The following is a 22,174-nucleotide window of genomic DNA, read 5'->3' as shown; positions in this document are numbered from 1 at the left end:
GGTAGAAGGTATGAGTAATAGCTCTCTGGATTTTGATTTCTGTGAAAATTGTGTATATGGGAAGCAAAATCGGGAGAGTTTCCCCTCTGGTGGTAAGAGGGCGAAACATATATTAGAGCTTGTGAACAGTGATGTGTTTGGACCTATGAAGGTTCCATCACTGGGTAAGTCTATGTACTATGTATCATTTATAGATGACTTCTCAAGGAATACATGCATATATTTCCTTAAGAAGAAATATGAAGTCTTTGAGAGGTTTAAAGAATTTAAGGCTTTGGTGGAAAACCAGACAGAGAAGAAGATAAAGGTGCTGAGGACAGATAACGGTGGAGAGTTTTGCAGTAAGGAATTTGAAGAATTTTGTAAGAAGTGCGGTATAGCACGGTAGAAGACTACTCCATATACACCTCAGCAAAATGGAGTTGTAGAAAGAATGAACAAGACGTTGATGGAAAGGGAAAGAAGCATGCTCAGTGGTGTCGGGTTAGGACAGGAATTCTGGGCAGAAGCGGTTGAGACAGTATGTTACCTAGTCAAAAAATCACCTTCATCAGTGTTGGAGGATAAGACTCCACAAGAGGTATGGAATGGTAAGAAACCCTCTCTTTCACATTTGAGGGTATTTGGATGTGATGCATATGTACATGTTCCAAAGGAGAAAAGAACAAAGTTGGATAGTAAATCTGAAAAGTGCATCTTTATTGGGTATAAGGATGGTTTAAAAATGTTATAAGCTTTGGAAACCAGTAACAAGGAAGGTTGTGTACAGCCGAGATGTGGTGTTCAAAGAGGTTAAAGATGTTATTAAACATGAAGTCCAACCAAAGGATCCTGAGAAGATAGAGTTTGAGCTAAAGAAGGAAGAATCATACTTTACAGCAGAGGAGGATACAGAAGATGAAGAGCCACAAACTCCGGGTGTGAGAAGATCAGTTCGAGAAAGAAGGCAGCAAGAAAGGTATAGTCCATCTGCCTTCTGTTCAAATTTTGCTTTGTCTATTACTGATGATGATCCTCGAACTGTGAAAGAAGCACTAGATTCATAGGATGGAAAACTCTGGAAAGAGGCCATGGTAGATGAAATGGCATCTTTGCACAAAAATGAGGCTTCGGATCTAGTGGAGTTGCTGGCTGGAAGGAAACCCATTGGCAACAAATGGGTGTTCAAGAAGAAGACAAATGCAAAAGGAAAGGTGGAGAAATAAAAAGTTCAGTCCGTAGAAAAAGGTTATTCCCAGGTGCCGGGAATTGATTTTGGTGATATTTTCTCCTGTTGCCAAGGTAACTTCTATTAGATTACCTTTATCTGTTGTTGCTGATTTTGATTTTGAGGTAGAATAGATGGATGTGAAGACAACATTTCTTCACGGGGATTTGGAAGAGGAAATATACATGAAGAAACTTGAAGGCTTTGCGGTGAAGGGTAAGAAAGAACTTTTATGCAAATTAAATAAGTCTATGTATGGGTTAGAACAGTCACCAAGGATGTGGTATCAGAAATTTGATACATTTATACGGGGACTTGGCTTCACCAAAAGCGAAGAAGATTACTGTGTGTATTTTAAATTAATTGGCAACCGTGTTATTTATCTGGTCTTGTATGTGGATGATATGTTGCTGGTTGAAAATGACAAAGAAATTATCCAAGATTTGAAGACCCAATTATCCTCCAAGTTCGACATGAAAGATCTTGGTGCTGCAAACTATATTTTGGGCATGGAAATTAAAAGAGATCGAGCAAAGAGGAAGCTCTGGTTAAACCAGAGGAAGTATGTCGAGACAATACTACAGAGTTTTAATATGTAGGATAGTAAACCGGTGAAGGTTCCTATTCCTGTAGGTGTGATTTTATCTGCTAAACAGTGTCCCAAGACACAAGAAGAGGAGAGGACATATCCCGTGTTCCATATGCAAGTGTAGTCAGTAGCTTGATGTATGCAATGGTCTGTACCAGACCAGACATTGCACATGCAGTGGGAGTATTGAGCAGGTTTATGTCAAAACCAGGGAAGGAGCACTGGACAACAATGAAGCGGGTTTTCAGGTATTTGCATGGCACTAGTGATTATGGTTTGCGCTACCAAGGAAGACCAAGATTGGACAAAATGTTGGATATTCGTGGCTTTGTTGATGTAGACTAGGCTGGAGATCTAGATTAGAGAAGATCTACAAGCGGGTATTTGTTTAACCTATTTGGAGGTGCAGTCAGTTGGATGAGTAAGAAATAATCTGTAGTGGCACTATCAACTATAGAGGCAAAATACATGGCAGCCAGTCATGCAAGCAAGGAAGCAGTTTGGTTGCAGAGATTGTGTTCAAGTATGAGGTTAGTACAGGGAGCTATAAGGATAGACTGTTACAGCCAAAGTGCAATTTTCTTGACAAAGAACCCCACATATCATTCAAAGACAAAGCACATTGATGTTCAATATCACTTTGTGATGGATATGATAGAAGACAAAAAGGTATTACTGGTAAAGGTGGACACTTTGAAGAATATTGTAGATGCATTGACAAAATCTGTGAGCTCTGAGCAGTTCTCTTGGTGTAGAGAAACAATAGGCATTTCAGGGTTGGAAAAATGACTAAGCTCTCTTGTGGCCCCATGTGGAAAGAAAACAACAAGTGGGAGAATGTTGGGTTGTGTTATATTCTTTCTACGAATAGCCCACGTAGCTAACCAGGGGGTTAGAGGGGGGGTGGAGCCCCCCTTTGTTGCACCAATTGTGTAGTGGGGGGGGGGGGGTCACAAGGGTTTTGAGGCGTACCCGTAACCCCACTTTATGGAGAAATTTTAGTTTTGGACCCTATGTTAGGTTGGGCAGACCACCTATGGTTTTGTGCATGATTTTCGCACATGTTTTTGGACACGACGGTTTTCGGTCCATGGTATTGGATGCGATGGTTTTCGGTCCATGGTATTGGATGCTTCAGCATGTATAAATATGTATTATAACATCGAAAGGAACATAATGAAAAATCAAGCTGGTAGTCCCACTTTTTGGATCCAGGGGAAAATCTCTCTGTATATGTTTTATGTGTTATGCTCTCGCCATTTTTATTTTATGTGTTTTAGAATTCGTATGCAAGTAATTTCTGTATGGGGTTAAAACCTACAATGTTATGCTTTGATTCCTAAACAACAAAGGAATAAGTTGAGTGAATGAAGTAGAAAATGTATTTTTTTATGATATTCTATGACTTCTGAGGCATTCCGATTGTATGATGAAGAGAACAAGAAGTTTATTTTGTCAAGAGATATATTTTTTCTTGAAACTGATAAATATTCCCTCACTGTTAATAGACAACTTAATGAGATAGAAAAGTTTGTGCCTCAAAAGTTTTATTATGAATCAGATAATATACTTCCACATCCTGAAGGGGGGATACCTATATTAGATCAGTTTATGGAGTTTCTTTCTCTTAATGATGATAATTTTGTTGTTGATGAAAAATTGGTTGATGCAAGCATTTCTACAGATATGACAGGAACAGAGATGGAAATAACTGAGGCAAATGAAGAAGATGAGCAACTTCCTACACAACCTGTGTGAAGATCATCTCATATTTGAACATTTCCAAAGAAATATTATGAGTTTAAGACTGGAAGTTCCTCAGGTAACTATTCTCATTGTGAATTTAACTTTTCTGTGGATTGTGAACCTACTTGTTTTGAAGAAGCTACTAGTTATGATTAGTGGAAATATGTAATGCAAAAGGAATATTATGCTCTCATAAAAAATGGCACATGGAGGCTGGTAGATCCTCCTGTTGGCATCAAACCTATTGGTTGCAAATTGGATTTATAAAACTAAGTATAAAGATTATGGTTCACTAGACAAACACAAGGCAAGACTTGTAGCGGAGGGATATGCACAGAAAGAGGGTATTGAATATACAAAGAGATTTGCTCCTATAGGTAAATGGGGCACTATTAGATCTTTGTTTTCTATTGCAACTCAGAAAGAATGGAAAATTTATCATATGGGTGTCAAAACTGTTTTTTTAAATGGATATTTGAAAGAAGATGTTTACATGTTTCAGCCAGAAGGTTTTTCCATTAAAGAGAAAGAACAAAAGGTTTGCAAACTAATGAAGTCTTTGTATGGCTTGAAACAAGCGCCACGAGCATGGTATGAGAAACTAACTGAACATCTTCTAAAGTTAAATTATAAACATTTTGACCTAGATGATGCAACTCTTTTCGTTAAGAAAGTTGGAAGATCAGTTGTATATCTAGTTGTAGATGTTGATGATTTGATGATCACATGAAACAATGATGAATATATATCATCTATTAAGAAGGAATTGAAAAAGGTTTTTGATATGACAATTTTAGGCTTACTTCATTATTATCTTGGAATTGAAGTTGATAAAAAACCACAACATATTTTCATCTCTCAGAAGAAATATGTTGGTAAGTTATTGAATAGATATAGTATGATGGATTGTAATCCTGTTGCTACACCAATGGAGCAGAATTTGAAACTTACTTCAGAAGAAGGAAAATCATTTGAAGATCCAACAAAGTATAGACAACTTGTTGGAAGTTTGATTTATTTATCTATTACTCATCCTGATATAACATTTGTTGTAGGAATACTTTCCCTATTTATGCATCATCCTTGTGAGGGGCATTGGGTAGCAAAAAAAAAAGTATTGAAATATTTAAAAGGAACCCAAACTTACGGCATCAAATATACCAAAGTTTTAGACTTCCATCTTGTTGGTTACTCAGATTCAGATTTTGATGGAGATAAAGAGAATGGAGTCTCTACTTCTGGCTATTTGATGAATTTTGAATTAGAAACCATCCTGGAGATTACGCAAGCAATCTGTTCCTTTTTTATTCTACCACCAAAGCCGAATATGTTGCAGTAGCTCAAGCCACTAAGGAAATGATTTGGCTTCAGAAAGTACTCGAAGATTTGCAGGAGAAACAAAAATCTGCAACTCCTCTATTTGTCGACATCTCTTCTGCAATTAAAGTGGCCAAGAATCCAAAGTTTCATGATCGAGCCAAACATATCAATACCAAGTATCATTTTATTCGACATCATGTAGAGGCCAAAACAATTCATCTGACACATTGTCCTACTTCAAAACAAATTGCAGATATTTTTACCAAAGCATTAGGACGTGAAAATTTTGAAAAGTTCAGATCTTTACTTTACATGTCAGATATCCCTTCAGATGAAGGGGGGAAATGTTAAACTAATCCTTCGAGATTTGTTTTTACAGTCTAGGATAGGTTATGATTTTTTATTTTTTTTTTCATACAGAAGAGTTATCTAGACACAACTGTTTTCTCTGTTTTTTATTGTATAAATTACTTATCTTTGATAATGAATTACATACGATTAGTCTTGTCTTGGTGAAGTTCATTCCAAGTGTGACAACAAAATACTATTCATCAGTCACCAATAAAGTACCGACAACAATTCAAATTTCTCTTCACTTTCAATGTAGGTGCACCAAAACAAAGAAATTATTCAAATTTCTATTGACCTTCAATGTGGGTGCAACCAAATACAATTAATCACATTAAACATAAACATAATCGTGACTAAAAAATATGGCCAATAAATCTCTGAAGCATAGAACAGATACATTACAACTATCTACATATTCATATGCGTTAATTGAAACAACAACTAGCACTTTAACCACCGACTCACACCATTAGTAGTAAAGCAGAAAAAACTGATTTGTGGGCCTTCTGTCCAGTGATAACTTTGTAGCTGAGTTGGGAAGCACGGACCTCAAATTTATTTGTCCTACATCATCTAGCCCTGGAGTGTTTTTGGAACCACAGTTGTTACTATTATGTTGGAAGGGATTTCTGTAATAAAAAAAAATAAAACAAACATATTCCTCATTCTATAATTAGAAATAAAAATATAAAACACATTTTAATTATTCCTCATGTATTTGTCTTATCCCTTGTGAAGCACGTGATAACCATTCTTCACATATTTCCAATCCTTGTCTCTCATTGATACATACGTTGATAAGAGTTTTATGCCCGTTCGTGTACATGATCTTGTTAGTCAACGTTTGAAACTTTTGATATACACCTTTGCCTTTAATGATAAAAAAAAAAATAAAAAATTATTGCACTTTTGTATATATTCCAACATATAGTCTCCATCACGTGTTATCACATGTATGGCATTCTCACACATGGTCTCATCGCAAATATCCAACACTCTTTTGGCATGACTTTTTCATCATTGGTTTATATTCTTTTTTGTTGATCAGCGGAATTAGCAACGACGGTGGTATCGTACTCGCATTGCATGGGGTTGAATCCCATCCGCTGCCACTATAACCTTTAGGAGGAACTACCCAGCCCGCAAGAACGGCCCTTGGGTAAGACGAGACTCGAACTCGTGACCTGCACAGCGGCACAGACGACTTAATAGACCGTCTACTGCCACGAGACCAAACCTCTACAAGTTATCACTGGTTTATATTCAATATAGCATCTGCATTTTAATTATTTGAATGTTGCCTTACATCAGGGAGTTATTAAGCCTAGGAAGAAAACATAAACATATTTTCTCTATATATGAAATAGAGCAAGAGATTATAATGTTTATAACCACTACTATTATTATTTAGTCACATATTTATAATGTTTATAACCACTACTACTATTATTTAGTCACATATTTATATTTATTGGAAAATATTTTAAAATAAAAATAAAAAATAAAAACTATTAAAAAATATATTTTACAAGTAAATTATAATATTTAAAATAAAAATAAAAATTATTAATATTTATTTCATTGAGCTTTGGTATAATTAGCACAATCACATTAAAAATATTAATGTGATTGATATAGTTAAAAGTTTTATTTGTATTTACCATTGATAAAAATGTAACCAAAAAAATATTGATACAAAAAAATTATTGCAATAAAAATATTATTATTATCATTAAAATTAATAATAATTATTTCTATATAAAAATTATTATTTAATATTAAACGTTTTTTATTATTATTTAATTTCAAATTATGTAATACAAATATGAACCCTTATATTAATAAAACTTAGGGATTGGTATTATAAACTCTAGGGAATAATAAACTTAAGGGGTTAATATTAAAACCCCAAGGGATTATAAACCCAAGGGAACAATATTAACACGAGGGATAATAAACCCAGGGGATTAATCCTAAAAACCCTAGGGTTTATATTCCCTTGGATTTTTAGTATTTTAATCCCTTGGGCTTATAAGATCAATCCCTTGGGTATATTAATCTAATGATTCATATTCTTAGGGTATAATATTATTCCTAGGTTTATAATATTAATCCTTTAGGTTCACTATAAATCATGGTCATCCAACGGTTTATATACCTTGGATTTATAATATTAGTCCCTTGGGTTGAACAATATTAGTCCCTGGGATTTATAAGACCTTGGGGTTTTAGTATTAACCCTTAGGTTTATAATATCAATCTCTTGGATTTATTAATGTAAGGGTTCATTTTCCTAGGTTTAATACTAAAACCTCAGGGGATTATAAACGCAAGGAATTAATATTAACCCAAGGGATTAATACTAAAAACCCAAGGAATTATAAACCCAAAGGAATAATATTAAACCGTAGGGATTAATATTATAAACCTAAGGTATACAAACCATAAGATAAATATTATAAACCTTAAAATAAAGATGGTTGACCATGGTTGAGAAAGATTGATTTTCATTTTGAGGCAATCCTTGTCACAATGAGACGTTGGACGTGGTGAACCATGGATTACCATGGTTGATCATGGCAATCCCTTGGGTTTAATATTATTCCATTGTGTTCATAATCCCTTGGGGTTTTAGTATTAATCCCTTGAGTTTATTATTTACTTGGGTTTATAATATTAATACCTTGGATTTATTAATGTAAGGATCCATAAGGGTTTAATATTATTCCCTTGGGTTTATTATTATTTCCTTGGGTTTATAATCCCTTGGGTTTATAATATTAATCATGTTCAACTGTGTTTAGTAAAATCAATCATGGTCAACCATGGTCCAATGTTGCATTGTTACAAGCATTGTATCAATATGAAAACCATTCATGGTCAACCATGGTGCAATGTCGCATTGTGACAAAGATTGTATCAATATGAAAATCAATCATGCTTAAGCATGGTCCAATGTCACATTGTGACATTGATTGTTTTAATATGAAAATTAACCATGGTCAACCATGTTTAGTTTAGGGTTTATAATATTTGGGGTTTATATACCTTGGGTTTATAATATTAAACCCTTGGTTTTAATATTATTCCCTTGGGTTCATAATCCCTTGGGGTTTTAGTATTAATCCTATGGGTTTACTATTCTCTTGGGTTTATAATATCAAACACTCGGATTTATTAATCTAAGGGTTCAACCATGGTCGATCATGGTCCAATGTCACATTGTGACAAAGATTGTCTCAATATGAAAATCAATCATGGCCAATCATAGTCATTCAAGGTCAACCATGGTTAATCATGATCAATTTGAAAATCAATTGTGGTCAATCATGCTCAAATTATGACAAACATTGTCTCAATATGAAAATCAACCATGGTCCAACGTTACATTCTGACAAATATTGTCTCAATATGAAAATCAATGATGCTCAAGCATGGTCAAACATGGTTCAACATTGCATTGTGACATTGAGTGTCTCAATATGAAAAATAACCACGATCAACCATGTTTATTTTAGGGTTAATATACCCTAGGTTTATAATATTAATCCCTTGGTCAACCATCGTGCAATGTCGCATTATGACAAAGATTGTCTTAATATGAAAATCAACCTTGGTCAATCATGTTCCAATGCCACATTCTGGCAAAGATTGTCTCGATATGAAAATCAACCACTGTTAACCATGGTCCAACATCACATTATGACAGGGATTGTCTCTATGAAAATCAACCATGGTCAACTATGGTCAACATTGTTTATTTTAGGGTTTATAATATTTATCTTAGAGTTTATATACCTTGGGTTTATAATATTAATCCCTTGGGTTCATAATCCCTTGGGTTTATTATTCTCTTGGTTTTATAATATCAAACACTTGGATTTATTAATCTAAGGGTTCAACCATGGTCGAGCATGGTCCAATGTCGCATTATGACAAAGATTGTCTCAATATGAAAATCAATCATGGTCAATCATGGTAATTCAAGGTCAACCATGGTTTATCATGGTCAATCATGCTCACATAATGACAAATATTGTCTCAGTATGAAAATCAATCATGGTCAACCATGGTCCAATGTCACATTGTGACAAAGATTGTCTCGATATGAAAATCAATGATGCTCAAGCATGGTCCAACATTGCATTACAACATTGATTGTCTCAATATGAAAAACAACCAAGCTCAACCATGTTTATCTTAGGGTTAATATCCCTTGGGTTTATAATATTAATCCCTTAGTCAACAATGGTCAATCATGCTCAACCATGGTGCAACGTCGCATTGTGACAAAGATTGTCTCAATATGAAAATCAACCTTGGCCAACCATAGTCCAACGTCGCATTCTGACAAAGATTTTCTCGATATGAAAATCCATCACCATCAACCATGGTCGAACGTTGCATTGTGACATGGATTGTCTCTATGAAAATCAACCATGGTCAACTATGGCCAACATTGTTTATTTTAGGGTTTATAGTATTTATCTTAGGGTTTATATACCTTGGGTTTATAATATTAATCCCTTGGGTTTAATATTATTCCCTTGGGTTTAATATTATTCCCTTATGGTCAACCATGGTCCAACGTCACATTGTGACATAGATTGTCGCAATATGAAAATCAACCATGTTTGTTTTAGGGGTTACATAAACCTTAGGTTTTTTAGTATTAATCTCTTGGGTTTATTGTCCCTTGGATTAATATTATTCCCTTGGGTTTATTATTCTCTTGAGTTTATAATATAAGTTTCTAGGGTTTATTAATCTAAGGGTTCATATTCCCACGATATAATACTATTCATAGGGTTTGTAATTAATATTAATCCCTAAGTTTTAATATTATTCTCTAGGGTTTATAATTCCTTAGGTTTTTAGTATTAAATCTAAGGGATTATAAACCCAAAGGAATAATATTAAACCCAAGGAATTAATATTATAAACCCAAGGTATATAAACCCTAAGATAAATATTATAAACCCTAGAATAAGGATGGTTGACCATGTTCCAACCATGGTCCAACGTCGCATGGTCCAAGGATTGCCTCAAAATGAAAATCAACCATCCTCAATCGCGTTTATTTTACTGTTTATAATATTTATCTTAGGGTTTATATACCTTGAGTTTGTAATATTAATCCCTAGGGCTTAATATTATGGAGTTGTCTTTATTGCGACTTTTTGGAGTTTCCAGTGCCGGAATCCGGTGGAAAATTTGAGGTGAAATCTTGAATTTTGTTATTTAAACTAGTTTTTTGACTGTATATATGGATTCATCACCCTGGAAAACCCTTGGGGAACTTCTATTGTGTAGGGGTTACCTATCAAGCTTGTGATTTCAATGAATTCCTGTCGGATTTTAGAGAAATTAGACCAGAAAAATCACTAGAAAAGCTTCCAAATAGTCGCACTAAAGACAACTCGTAATATTATTCCCTTGGGTTTATAATTCTTTGGATTTTTAGTATTAATCACTTGGGTTAATATCATTGTCCTCGATTTATAATCCCTTGGAGTTTTAGTATTAAACCTTAGGAATATGAACACTTACATCAATAAATCCAAAGTATTGATATTATAAACCTAAGGGTTAATACTAAAACCTCAAGGTATTATAAACCCAAGGGACTAATATTATAAATCCAAGGTATACAAACCCTTGGATGACCATGATTTATATTGAACTTAATGATTAATATTATAAACATATGAATAATATTATACCCTAGGAATATGAATCCTTAGATTAATGTACCCAACGGATTGATTTTATAAACCCAAGGGAATAATAAACCCAAAGGATTAATACTAAAACCTCAAGGGAATATAAACCCTATGTTTTTTAGTATTAATCTCTTGGGTTTATTATCCCTAAGGTTAATATTATTCCCTTGGGTTTATAAGCCCTTGGGGTTTTAATATTAACCCCTTAGGTTTACTATTCCCTTAGATTTATAATATCAATCTCTAGGTTTTATTAATCTAAGGGTTCATATTTATATCACATAATTTAAAATGAAATAATAATAAATAATATTTAATATTAAATAATTATTATTATACAAAAATAATAATTAATAATAATAATAATAATTTTGTTGTAATAGTTTTTTTTTTCTATTATTATTTTTATTGTTACATATTTATCAATAATAGATATAAATGAAGCTTATAGCTATTAATGTCGCTGTGTTAATTATATATTTTGATAAATCTAAATAAAAAATGATTATATTTATAAAAAAAATTAATGATAAAATTTTATTATAAATAAAAATTTCATATTCTTTCTTAATGTTTATATTTTTATATTTTTATTTATTTTTAATTGTATATTTGAGATGTCTAATCAGCGTAGTCTAAATAGGTTTTTTCAAAAGAAAAAAGCTGCATATTTTTATATTATGATAATTCATCATGTACAGAATGGTGAAGAGAGAATATTGACAATATTTCCAGCCATATTACAACAAGGAACCATATGCATCTACAGAAACATGATTGCATTTACTGATAGATCTAAATAACTTGACTGATAGAGGGATTAGACCCTTATACAGAGAATAAGGAACCTAATACATGATACCTGTGCATAAGACGATGATTAAAAGACGGGTTCATGATACATACCAGGATAGATAAGTATTCCTATATACCCGGCATGGAGAATGGTTGAATTTGATGCGTGATAGATCCCACAATGATGCTCAGATACCATCTTCCGCATTGAGTCTGCAAGCCCCTCTTAGATAGCGCGCCAACAATCATATTCTGTGAGTGTTTTACAAATGAAATGGAGAAAATAAAATTCTTCCAAATTGATGATATCCTATGCATCCATCCAGAAAGATTGGCGTTTTTTATTGAATGTTTTCCAGTCACATGCTTGATGATGATTTTTGAGTCGCTGAAGATCTATATTGGGCCAGTATTCAAAAAAGAGAAAAAAATAAGGAGACCATATAATGCCATGGCCTCCGCTTTGTTGCTTGTCCCTGGGCCACCATTCCAGTAAATTGAAAAGTGTTGGTCTTTGACTATGTTGATGTAAATTCCGCATGCACACAAACCGTCTTTTGCAGCTCCATCAAAGTGAGCCCTCGAATAATTTAACTGAGAAGGGGCATATACATTAGATTGTTGTTTCATTGGTTGGGGAATTTAAGGGATGATAGAGAGATAATATGGGATTATCTTATCATATGTGTGCTTGAAATCCTCTTTGTTGTTTTGAAAAATCACTTTATTCCGCCATTTCCATACAAACCAACACACTATAAGGGGAATAGGTCTCCAAATTACTTTCTGGGAGCCCCACCATTCAAAAGCTTCCATAATGGATGAATGGGATATGTCTATGAAACCGAAGTGTGAAGCCAGCTTCTTCCAAAGGTCCTGTGTGTGGGCGCAGTTAAGAAATATATGCATATTGTCCTCTGTCTCAGATATACAGATTGAGCAGATAGTTGGGCCGTGCTAATTCCTTTTTTGTAGATTGGTCCATGTGAGGTTTTTGTTATGGAATACAAGCCACGAGAATAGAATTATTTTTAATGGGCATCCAGATTTCCAAAATGCAATTGGAAATATTGTCCCGACATTATCATGATGTTCTTCAATTAAGGAGAGATATATATCTTTGACCAAAACATTTATTCTACCTCCCATACACTGCCAGGCAATGTTGTATTTTTCCTTTTTCCTAATTATCCTACCACTCTTCATATTCTAGATTACCTTATCCCATTGGACAGCCATTTGATCATGAAGGCCTAGATCAATTGCAGATTTCCATCTAGGAATTGCACCCTGCCATTCTTGAATGACCTGAGCCCAGAAAAATATACCTTTTTGCTGAAGGAACAGTAAAAGTTGTTGTGGGATAGGGTAACCTTCCTCTACACCCATGATAGAATCAAGGCCGATGAGAATGTTATTGCCAGATTGAAATTTCCAGACTAGATTATTGAAAAAGAATAGCTGTATCTTTTGGAAACTCCTCCATATAGCCGATCCACGAGCGGGTCCCAATGATCTGTTCCTGAACCAATATGTAAAATCTCTGTTCCCCAGATATTTTATCCTAATAGCACAACTCCATAAGCTATCTCCTAGTACCGCTTTCCATAGTGATTTACATAATAGGGCCAATCCAAAACTGCGAAGGTTCATAATGCCCCAAGCCCCCATCTTTTTAGGGAAGGTAATATTTGTTTGGTAAGATGGAATTTTCTTTTTTCCTTACATCCCCCCCATATGAATATTGCCATTAAACTATTTAATTTTTTAATGATGCTTGACAGAATGTAAAAAAGGTGTGCCCAATAGACAATGAGTTGTGCAAGAACTGATTGTGTGAGAATCATCCTACCAGCCAAAGATAGGCATTTGAATTCCCAACCTGATATCCTTTTGTAAATCTATTGAGGATCCAAGATCAGTCAGTTATGGAATAGCCTGAAGGCTTCAAATGATAGCTCAAATATTTCATTCCCTCTTTGATTGATATTGCTTGTATCTTGAAGAGTTGAGAAATATATTCCATATCTTCCATATTGACTTCCCCATAGTGAAAACATGATTTGCCTTCATTGATACACCAACCAGTCGCCCTTTGAAAGGATCTTAAAATTTCATGCAAAATTTTCCAAGACTGTCTACAGAGCATAGCAAAAAGTAATATGTCATCCACGAAAAAGTTATGCGAGAAGTTGTTACCCCTGTTTATGGAAAGTGGATGACAATTACCCATAGAAACAACTCTTTTTATATGTAGGCTGAGAGTGTCCATTACTAGAATAAATAGAAGGTGCGAAAGGGAGCAGCCCTGCCGGAGGCCTCTGGCAGCAGTGAAAAATGTAGTGGTGTTAATGGGAAAAGTGTCTATTTAGAACGACCCTATCCCACTAAGGTGTGACAGTGACCTTAGAAACAAACAGATAAAACTACTTTTGTATTCTTCTTTATGAACTATAAACAAAGAGGAATAGGATGAACCAACCTGTGTCTTGCGCTAGTCCTTTGATCCAATCTCTCTCCTCTTTGACAGCTTCCAGCTACCTACTCCCTTACTTGCCCGGCTTCACCAAATACCTGCAAGAACACAGAAGAAGGAAACTATACAAAGACATGGGTTTATATTCATAAAAAGCTTAGGATCATATTTAAGCTAAACATACAAATGTAACAAACATCAATGATACACAAGCATGTAGGAGAAACTCAAATAGTTTTATTTATATAACAAGAAGATCCAGGAGGAGTTACAACCGATGATTCCTGATCCAGCATCAACCTCCCAGCAAAGAAGCTCCTCTTCACCTCCAACAAAGCATAAGTCACCCAATACTCTGATATCTATCTCAAAACCAACAACAATTCTTTGCAATGTACAAAATTCCAGCCTCTCGATCTCTGGTATGAGGGATCCATATATAGATGTATGCAAAGAGGATGAGTCAGCTTATGATTTGACTAGTGGCTTCTCTCTGTCAGTTCTTGCTTCCACTTGGAGACTAAGAGCCTCTTACTCATCCTTGGTCGAACTCAGTGAGGCAAGTGTCATTGGAGAAGATTCTGGAAGCTTCCATTGTCTTTCCACCTCGCGGAATGGCACTGCCATTTGTCATTTCCCACTCAACGCACCCTGGTAGTGCATTTAGGTGCATTGCAACGCACCTAGCTAGTGTATTTGGGTGCTATGCAACGCAGCTAGCTAGTGGAGCAGCTGAAATGATCCTGATTTGACTGATTCTGAGTAGTTTCTGGTGGAGAACTTCTGGGAGAAGCTGTAATTTGTTGACCTTGTCCCTTTAGGGGTCGGAACAACACTTTTAGGGACTTAGGATCCCTTGGTTTATGGACATTTCATTCTTAGAGCTGTAAGGCACAAAAATGTCTATAACAATTGCCCCCTAAAGTATGAGGCCGTTTATCGGGTGAAATGCTTTATTAGGAGGATCCGAAGTTCTTTCAATGCTGGGAGGAGACCTGTAATAAGATAAAATACAATACATTATCTTCATACTGTTTTCATGATCTAGCAGAGGCGGGCATTCCCATGCTCAGCTTTATAAATTCATTTTCATGTACATAAGACAGACAATCGTCTGATGGTAGACTGATGATTCTGATAGAGCCATCATCCTTTTGGTAGGATGATTATCTGTGTTGCAATGTTGTACATTTCAATGTCTTTATTTTCCTGAATATATATCGCAACCCGGATGGATGAAACTAAATCCGGGGTCTTCAATCTCGTCCGATCTTTACTCGAAGTACAAGTCGATCCATGTGAGAAATGTTTTGAAGTCGAACATGGAAAGACATCGCTTGATTACCAGTCAATGATGTAAACTATTAACAAGCACGAGAAGAATCACTGATAATGATGATGACCCTCAAGGTACTACAGTACAATTCACGTGGTGTGAATAAAGGACTTCGCGTCGAACACCACGCAAAATCTTTTGGTCAAAGGTCATTGATGTATACCTGTCGCCGGAAGTGAGAAACTTGCCATTGAGGCATGCAAGTTTCAAAGTACTGAATGGGGTGTTCCTAGATCAACTTCTTGGATAATGAGCTGATGTTGACAAGAAGCGATCCGTCAAAGCAGGGCCTTAATGAATCCCACATCAATGACACGGAACAGAGCAAATGATTTTGATGGAGGTGAAAACAATCTGATGATATACGGTTCAGGATGGCGGTCATGAAAGAATGAAGTATAATGTATGGTAGTGGATGGGACACGGGTGACTTCTCTGGATGACTTCTCTTGAACATGTCGGCGACACTTATGTGATGGATTGGTAGCATTTACCCCAAATGTGGATGGTATGGCGTGACCATGGTGATGTGCCCGGTGAATGAAACAACCCGACCCGACTCGGACACGGAGTGGAAGTGTCATGTTCAAGAGCGACTTGCTACCAATACAGATTCTTTGAGTTTTCTTCCCAATTTTTCCCCAGTCATTTCTGACTAGTACCTCTTTATTTTTGTCAAGCTTGAGGAGGATAACATATGCTTGTTCTATAATTTTCCCTTCGGGCAAACCCATCGCTATGTTTTAACGAGCCTAGCGATAGTGAAACTCGTTCTCGTCTAAAGACAAGTTTGTCGCTATTAATCTTTTTAACGAGTTTAACGATAAAGATAACTCGGTCCTTTTTATTTTTAGAGAGTCTGAAAAGGTACGTAAAGGTAACTCCAAAATTCCTTTTTCGTCATCTAATCCCTTAAGTCCGAAAAAGTATAAAACAATACAGAAGGGATGAATTTTCGATAGTTTTAACGAGCCGAACAAAACAAGCGCTCGATCTTTTTGTGCAATAATCCCTCAGGTCCAAAAAGATTAAAATCTAGAGGAGGGATAGCACTTCCCGTCGCTTTAACGAGCTGGAAGGCCAAAACTCGGCAATATTTTCATATTTTACGAGTCAGTTGAAAAGATCTTAAAGAAGACTCGTCTTTTGAGGAATGAGTGATAAAATGTGTAGCAGCTGATTCCAGGTAAGGTTTGGAATTTTCCAATCACGGCAGTGTCACAAGGATGGTTAGTGAAATCACTCTTCGAAGCTGTTCCTCAAAATGGGTAAACAATCAAATGGAGGTGAATGATCGGCCAAATGAAAAGTGGAGGTGACGGTGCAAACACGACCAAGGCTTTAATGGCTGAAGTACTACATTCACGGTGGTTATTTACCAGGGAATAGTTCATTTTTTAACGAGCTTAAATGCGGGTGGAAACATTTGCTCATGTCTTATGTTTATTTTTTAACTAGCTTGAACTATGCACTAAAACTGCTCGATTAATCCAGTCATATGATAAGAATGTCTCATATAAAAAACCGGCAATCTTTTGAGTGTTGCCCCACTTCCTTTTTTTTATGCAAGTTAGAAAACGACTAATCCAAAAAACAGATAAATAATCGCTCTTTGCTTACACTCCAAAAGGTTTGCATGCCCTCAGGTATAAAACAGAGTTTCAAGGTTACCTCTACTTCTTTCCGTCAAAACATTTGTTTTTACCGAGAGAGGCCTACCTCTTACAGGTTACCCAAAGATTGTTCTATTTACGGCGTAAACAAAACACTTCTTCGACGATGTTGCTCGAAATAAACAAAAGTGAGCGACGATGCTTGCCAACTCACATAACTTTGACAAGAGAATCTTATTCTAGAATAACCCCTCTTCCAATCATGGACGGGGTACAGACTAGTCATATTCTCCCGCGGAAACCTACCCTATACCCGAAGTTTCCTGCCGAAGCAATGCATGCCTCCTAGGTTTCAGTCATATCCCTCCGAATTACTCGCGCTCATCGGGAGGACGGACTGGAGATTGAGACATTTCTTGTGTGAAAAGACCATTTAGAGATGGTATATGACTATTTGCTATGCGTGATCCGGGAAATGAAAGCTGGTCCACGAGCTTGACCACTCTTCCTTCGTGCGGAAAACACATTACTCTAAAGAGTGAGGAGACAATCGCTCCCATGCAATAAATATAGTCTCGTCCAAGGAGTAGGTTATAATCCAAGGGTCCTTGAACTACCATTACGTTCATGCGAACTGTCTTCCTTCTCAATGTTATGGGCACATCGGGAAGGATCCCTAAAGGTCGACTGGTTCCTTTATCAAAGCCTGTCAGATTTCTCATCTCAGGCAAAAGCGATGGCGAACCAAGCGCTTTCCAAGTAGTAGAGGAAAGGATACTCACAGAAGCCGCCTCATCTATGATGGTACCAGCTATGACCATTCTATATATTTGAACGATAATTCGGAATGGTATGCTTGCTGGTAAACGGGGTCTGCCTAGTTGATTCCAGTCGAAGGAAACAACTAGGTTGCTTGGAGGTGGGACCGAGTAGATAGTCGGGTATGGCTCTGACAAACTTCCTTCCTGCGGTAAAGGAACGGGTAAATTGCCCCCATGTTCGTCGGAGTCTGTGTTGATGAAGAGAATTTGGACGGTGTCATCCTTGTTCTCTTCAGTGACTGTATCATCCGAAGATAAAACCTATGAAGGAAAGACCGGGTCAACGGCCGCCTCGACCTTTTGACTTTCATCTGGTATGGATCCAGATGGTTTATCTTCAATGATAGGCGCTTCAGCCGACCACTTGAGCAGGCCAGCTGGATTCTCAACTAGCGATGGACTCGGCAAGAGTTTTTTATATCCAGGAGGAAGTCATAACGGTGAAACCAGAAGATCATCCAAAACTCTTTTAGCTTCGTCTAAGAAGGGACAACGGTGGACGGCATGATTGCCTTCACACAGTTTACAAGGAAATCTAGCTTTCCCTTTTTGTCCTGGGGCTTCACTTTCGCTAGTTGACGGTGTGCTTTCAACATGATCATCAGAGGTTGATGACACCGGATTGTGAAAACAAGGAGACTAGTCCCTTAGTATCCGAGGGATGCAAGGAAAATCTCTGTGAAAGTGGTCTCCTTTGCAAATGACACATGGCGATTTAGGCCTGGTCAGTGCAGTGTGTGGATTTTCGTTAGACGACACTCGTTTTCCCCCATTTGCCTTTGGCTCCTTCTTCTTCTTCTTCTCTTTCTTCTTATTTTCCTTCTTCTCCTTAGGAACTTGACTTTTGGCTTTGCCATCCCCATCAAGCAAAGAGGAAGGAGGAGAGGAAGAATTAGAGGAAGTAGAAGGCTGGTGGGCAACTCTGGACTCGTCTAATTGTTGATTCGATTGTTCAGGAATAGTGGTGTTCTGAACGACATTGGTTGAGAAAATCCATACCGGCAAGCCAATTGTCAGTCCTGGAAGCGACAAGGTGGCCATATGGGGTGCACCAACATCTCCCCAAGAGGAGAAGGGACTAGGATTTCCACCAAGGGGAATTCCTTGGTTGGTGGACTCCATTTTCTCAACCTAAGATCAACGTAGGAAAAGTGTAATGAATATTCCGTTTAAAATAAATTTTTAGACGCTTTGACACAACTTGTTTTTTCAGTTTTTAAGAGTCAAGAAAAAACAAAAGATGACTCTAGTCTCCTTCGATTTTTAATGAGCCTGAAGTGACAAGTGCTCAGATGGACCTTTTCCGTTGAGGAGTCTGAAAAGGAACGAAAGGGACTGCTATGGAGATCTAGGTAGAGGGAGTACCAAACCAATCGCAAAACTGCAGAATACTTTTTACGGTATGACAGTCAATCTTCCCGAATGCTGTGTTCGGTGCATTGCGATTAGTAGGGTGGCCGACGCGGCTTCCTATGGATAAAAGGTTTTAAGCCTATAGGGGTCTCCTAATATATACTCGACGGTACGTGGGAGCACAAGTCCGTACTGGCACTTATCGTCTCAAAGTGGAGGAATCACCCAACCATCAGTGAGGACAACAGTTACCAGGCTTTACGACGCCGGAATACGTCTCTAGCCTAGACCTCTAAATGTTGTGCGTTAAGTTCCAAAGCATTGTTAAGTTCATTGAATTTATTTTAAGTTGATCTTTCTTATGAAGTTTGCCTTTTGGGTTCACCACGAGATGTAGATGTAATTCCTAAAATGCAATCTAAATATGATAAGCAAACTTTTATCTCTTTTCAGCAATGAAAATCCTAGCTACAAGGGGAAAAGAAAGACACAATCTTTTCACAAAGAGCAAAGAGCACACTGTAAATGCACTTTTCCTAAATCAAGCCAAACAGACTGTCAATATGCAAATGCACATGTGCATGTATTTGTTTTTCACTTTCTTAATATTGATGCCTAAAAAGAAAGTTGATGTACAAATCTGAATTTGCTTTCAAGTGACCAACACAAACAAGCTTCTTTTCGAAATCAAAAGGTAGAGATGATTATGACACTTTATGATTTTGAAATAAATACTCGTTTCGACACTAGAAAGTTACAAATTCAAACCAAAGGAAAAAGTAAAAGCATAATCGACTGTCAACAGCAAATAAACTTTCTCCTATGATCAAAATCGACACTTGCGACAGATCTAAATCAAAGGACGACAGTATGACTATTCTACTCTTGCAATGGAAAACTGTAAATGATGCCACAAACACACAAAAACATCTACAGTCTTTTTGTACAAAGGAGGCAGAATTACGGCAAAGAAAAGGGGTTTTTAAACAGACACATACACTGATCACGGGCTGCAAAAATCAGAGACAAAACTGAAAAAATGAAGCAAAGAACCTCAGCTGCACAAGGCTAGGCTGATCAGCGCACCTGTTACACAGAGAAACTGCATTGCAATGCAGGTAGCCCTCTCGGGAAGTGCGTTGAAATGCAGAACCTCTTCACAGAGCCTGCGCTGGGGCAGAAACGAGAATTCTATCCGGGTTTTGGGCCACGGTTTGCAGTTTAATCTATGGTTTTTGGCCGGGTAAAAGCAATCAGTAATGCACAATCAGAGGGTATATTTAAAGGAGGTCTAAGAGCTATCACAAAAGGCAATCAGATCATTTGTGAATCAACTGTTCAAATCATAAACAGATCCAGTGAATGGATTGAAATAGCAGATGTCTACTTTGGATTTGTTAATGGCAAATGCAGTTCGATTGCTACTTCTAAGTTTATGAAACAAACAACAAGAGAAACACAAACAAACTAACTAGACAATCGTCCCTAACAGAGTCGCCATTTTGTTAACGAGAAAAGTGTCTATTCAGAACGACCCTATCCCACTAAGGTGTGACAGTGACCTTAGAAACAAACAGAGAAAAATACTTTTGTATTCTTCTTTATGAACTATAAACAAAGAGGAATAGGATGAACCAACCTGTGTCTTGCGCTAGTCCTTTGATCCAATCTCTCTCCTCTTTGACAGCTTCCAGCTACCGGCTTCACCAAATACCTGCAAGATCACAGAAGAAGGAAACTATATAGAGACATGGGTTTATATTCATAAAAAGCTTAGGATCAGATTTAAGCTAAACATACAAATGTAACAAACATCAATGATACACAAGCATGTAGGAGAAACTCAAATAGTTTTATTGATATAACAAGAAGATCCAGGAGGAGTTACAACCGATGATTCCTGATCCAGCATCAACCTCCCATCAAAGAAGCCCCTCTTCACCTCCAACAAAGCATAAATCACCCAATACTCTGATATCTATCTCAAAACCAACAGCAATTCTTTGCAATGTACAAAATTCTAGCCTCTGGATCTCTGGTATGAGGGATCCATATATAGATGTATGCAAAGAGGATGAGTCAGCTTATGATTTGACTAGTGGCTTCTCTCTGTCAGTTCTTGCTTCCACTTGGAGACTAAGAGCCTCTTACTCATCCTTGGTCGAACTCAGTGAGGCAAGTGTCATTGGAGAAGATTCTGGAAGCTTCCATTGTCTTTCCACCTCGCGGAATGGCACTGCCATTTGTCATTTCCCACTCAACGCACCCTGGTAGTGCATTTAGGTGCGTTGCAATGCACCTAGCTAGTGTATTTGGGTGCTATGCAACGCAGCTAGCCAGTGGAGCAGCTGAAATGATCCTGATTTGACTGATTCTGAGCAGTTTCTGATGGAGAACTTCTGGGAGAAGCTGTAATTTGTTGACCTTGTACCTTTAGAGGTCGGAACAACACTTTTAGGGACTTAAGATCCCTTGGTTTATGGACATTTCATGCTTAGAGCTGTAAGGCACAAAAATGTCTATAACAAGTGGGAATACCATTCATGAGAATGGCATAATTAACCTTCTCTACGCATGCCATAATCCAATTTGTGCATTGATCATTTAGCCCAATTTTAATGAGGAGAGACCCCAGAAAGCCCCAGTCAAGGCAATTGTAGGCTTTTTTGAAGTCAATTTTGAGAATGGCTGCCCCAATTTTTTTTTGTGCATCGAATGTAGACATTCCTGTGTTATAGCCACGGCTTCCAAAATATTTCTGCCATTTAAGAAACCATTTTGTTCTCTAGTAAGAAAATTAGAGAGAGTGCCACAGATCCTTTCTGCAATAGTTTTAGAGATGAT

Source organism: Pinus tabuliformis, chromosome X (assembly GCF_031772625.1).
Source record: "Pinus tabuliformis cultivar Carrire ecotype Pingquan chromosome X, CPIR1, whole genome shotgun sequence".
Taxonomy (NCBI): Eukaryota; Viridiplantae; Streptophyta; class Pinopsida; order Pinales; family Pinaceae; genus Pinus; species Pinus tabuliformis.
Note: the sequence above shows the minus strand (reverse complement) of the source record.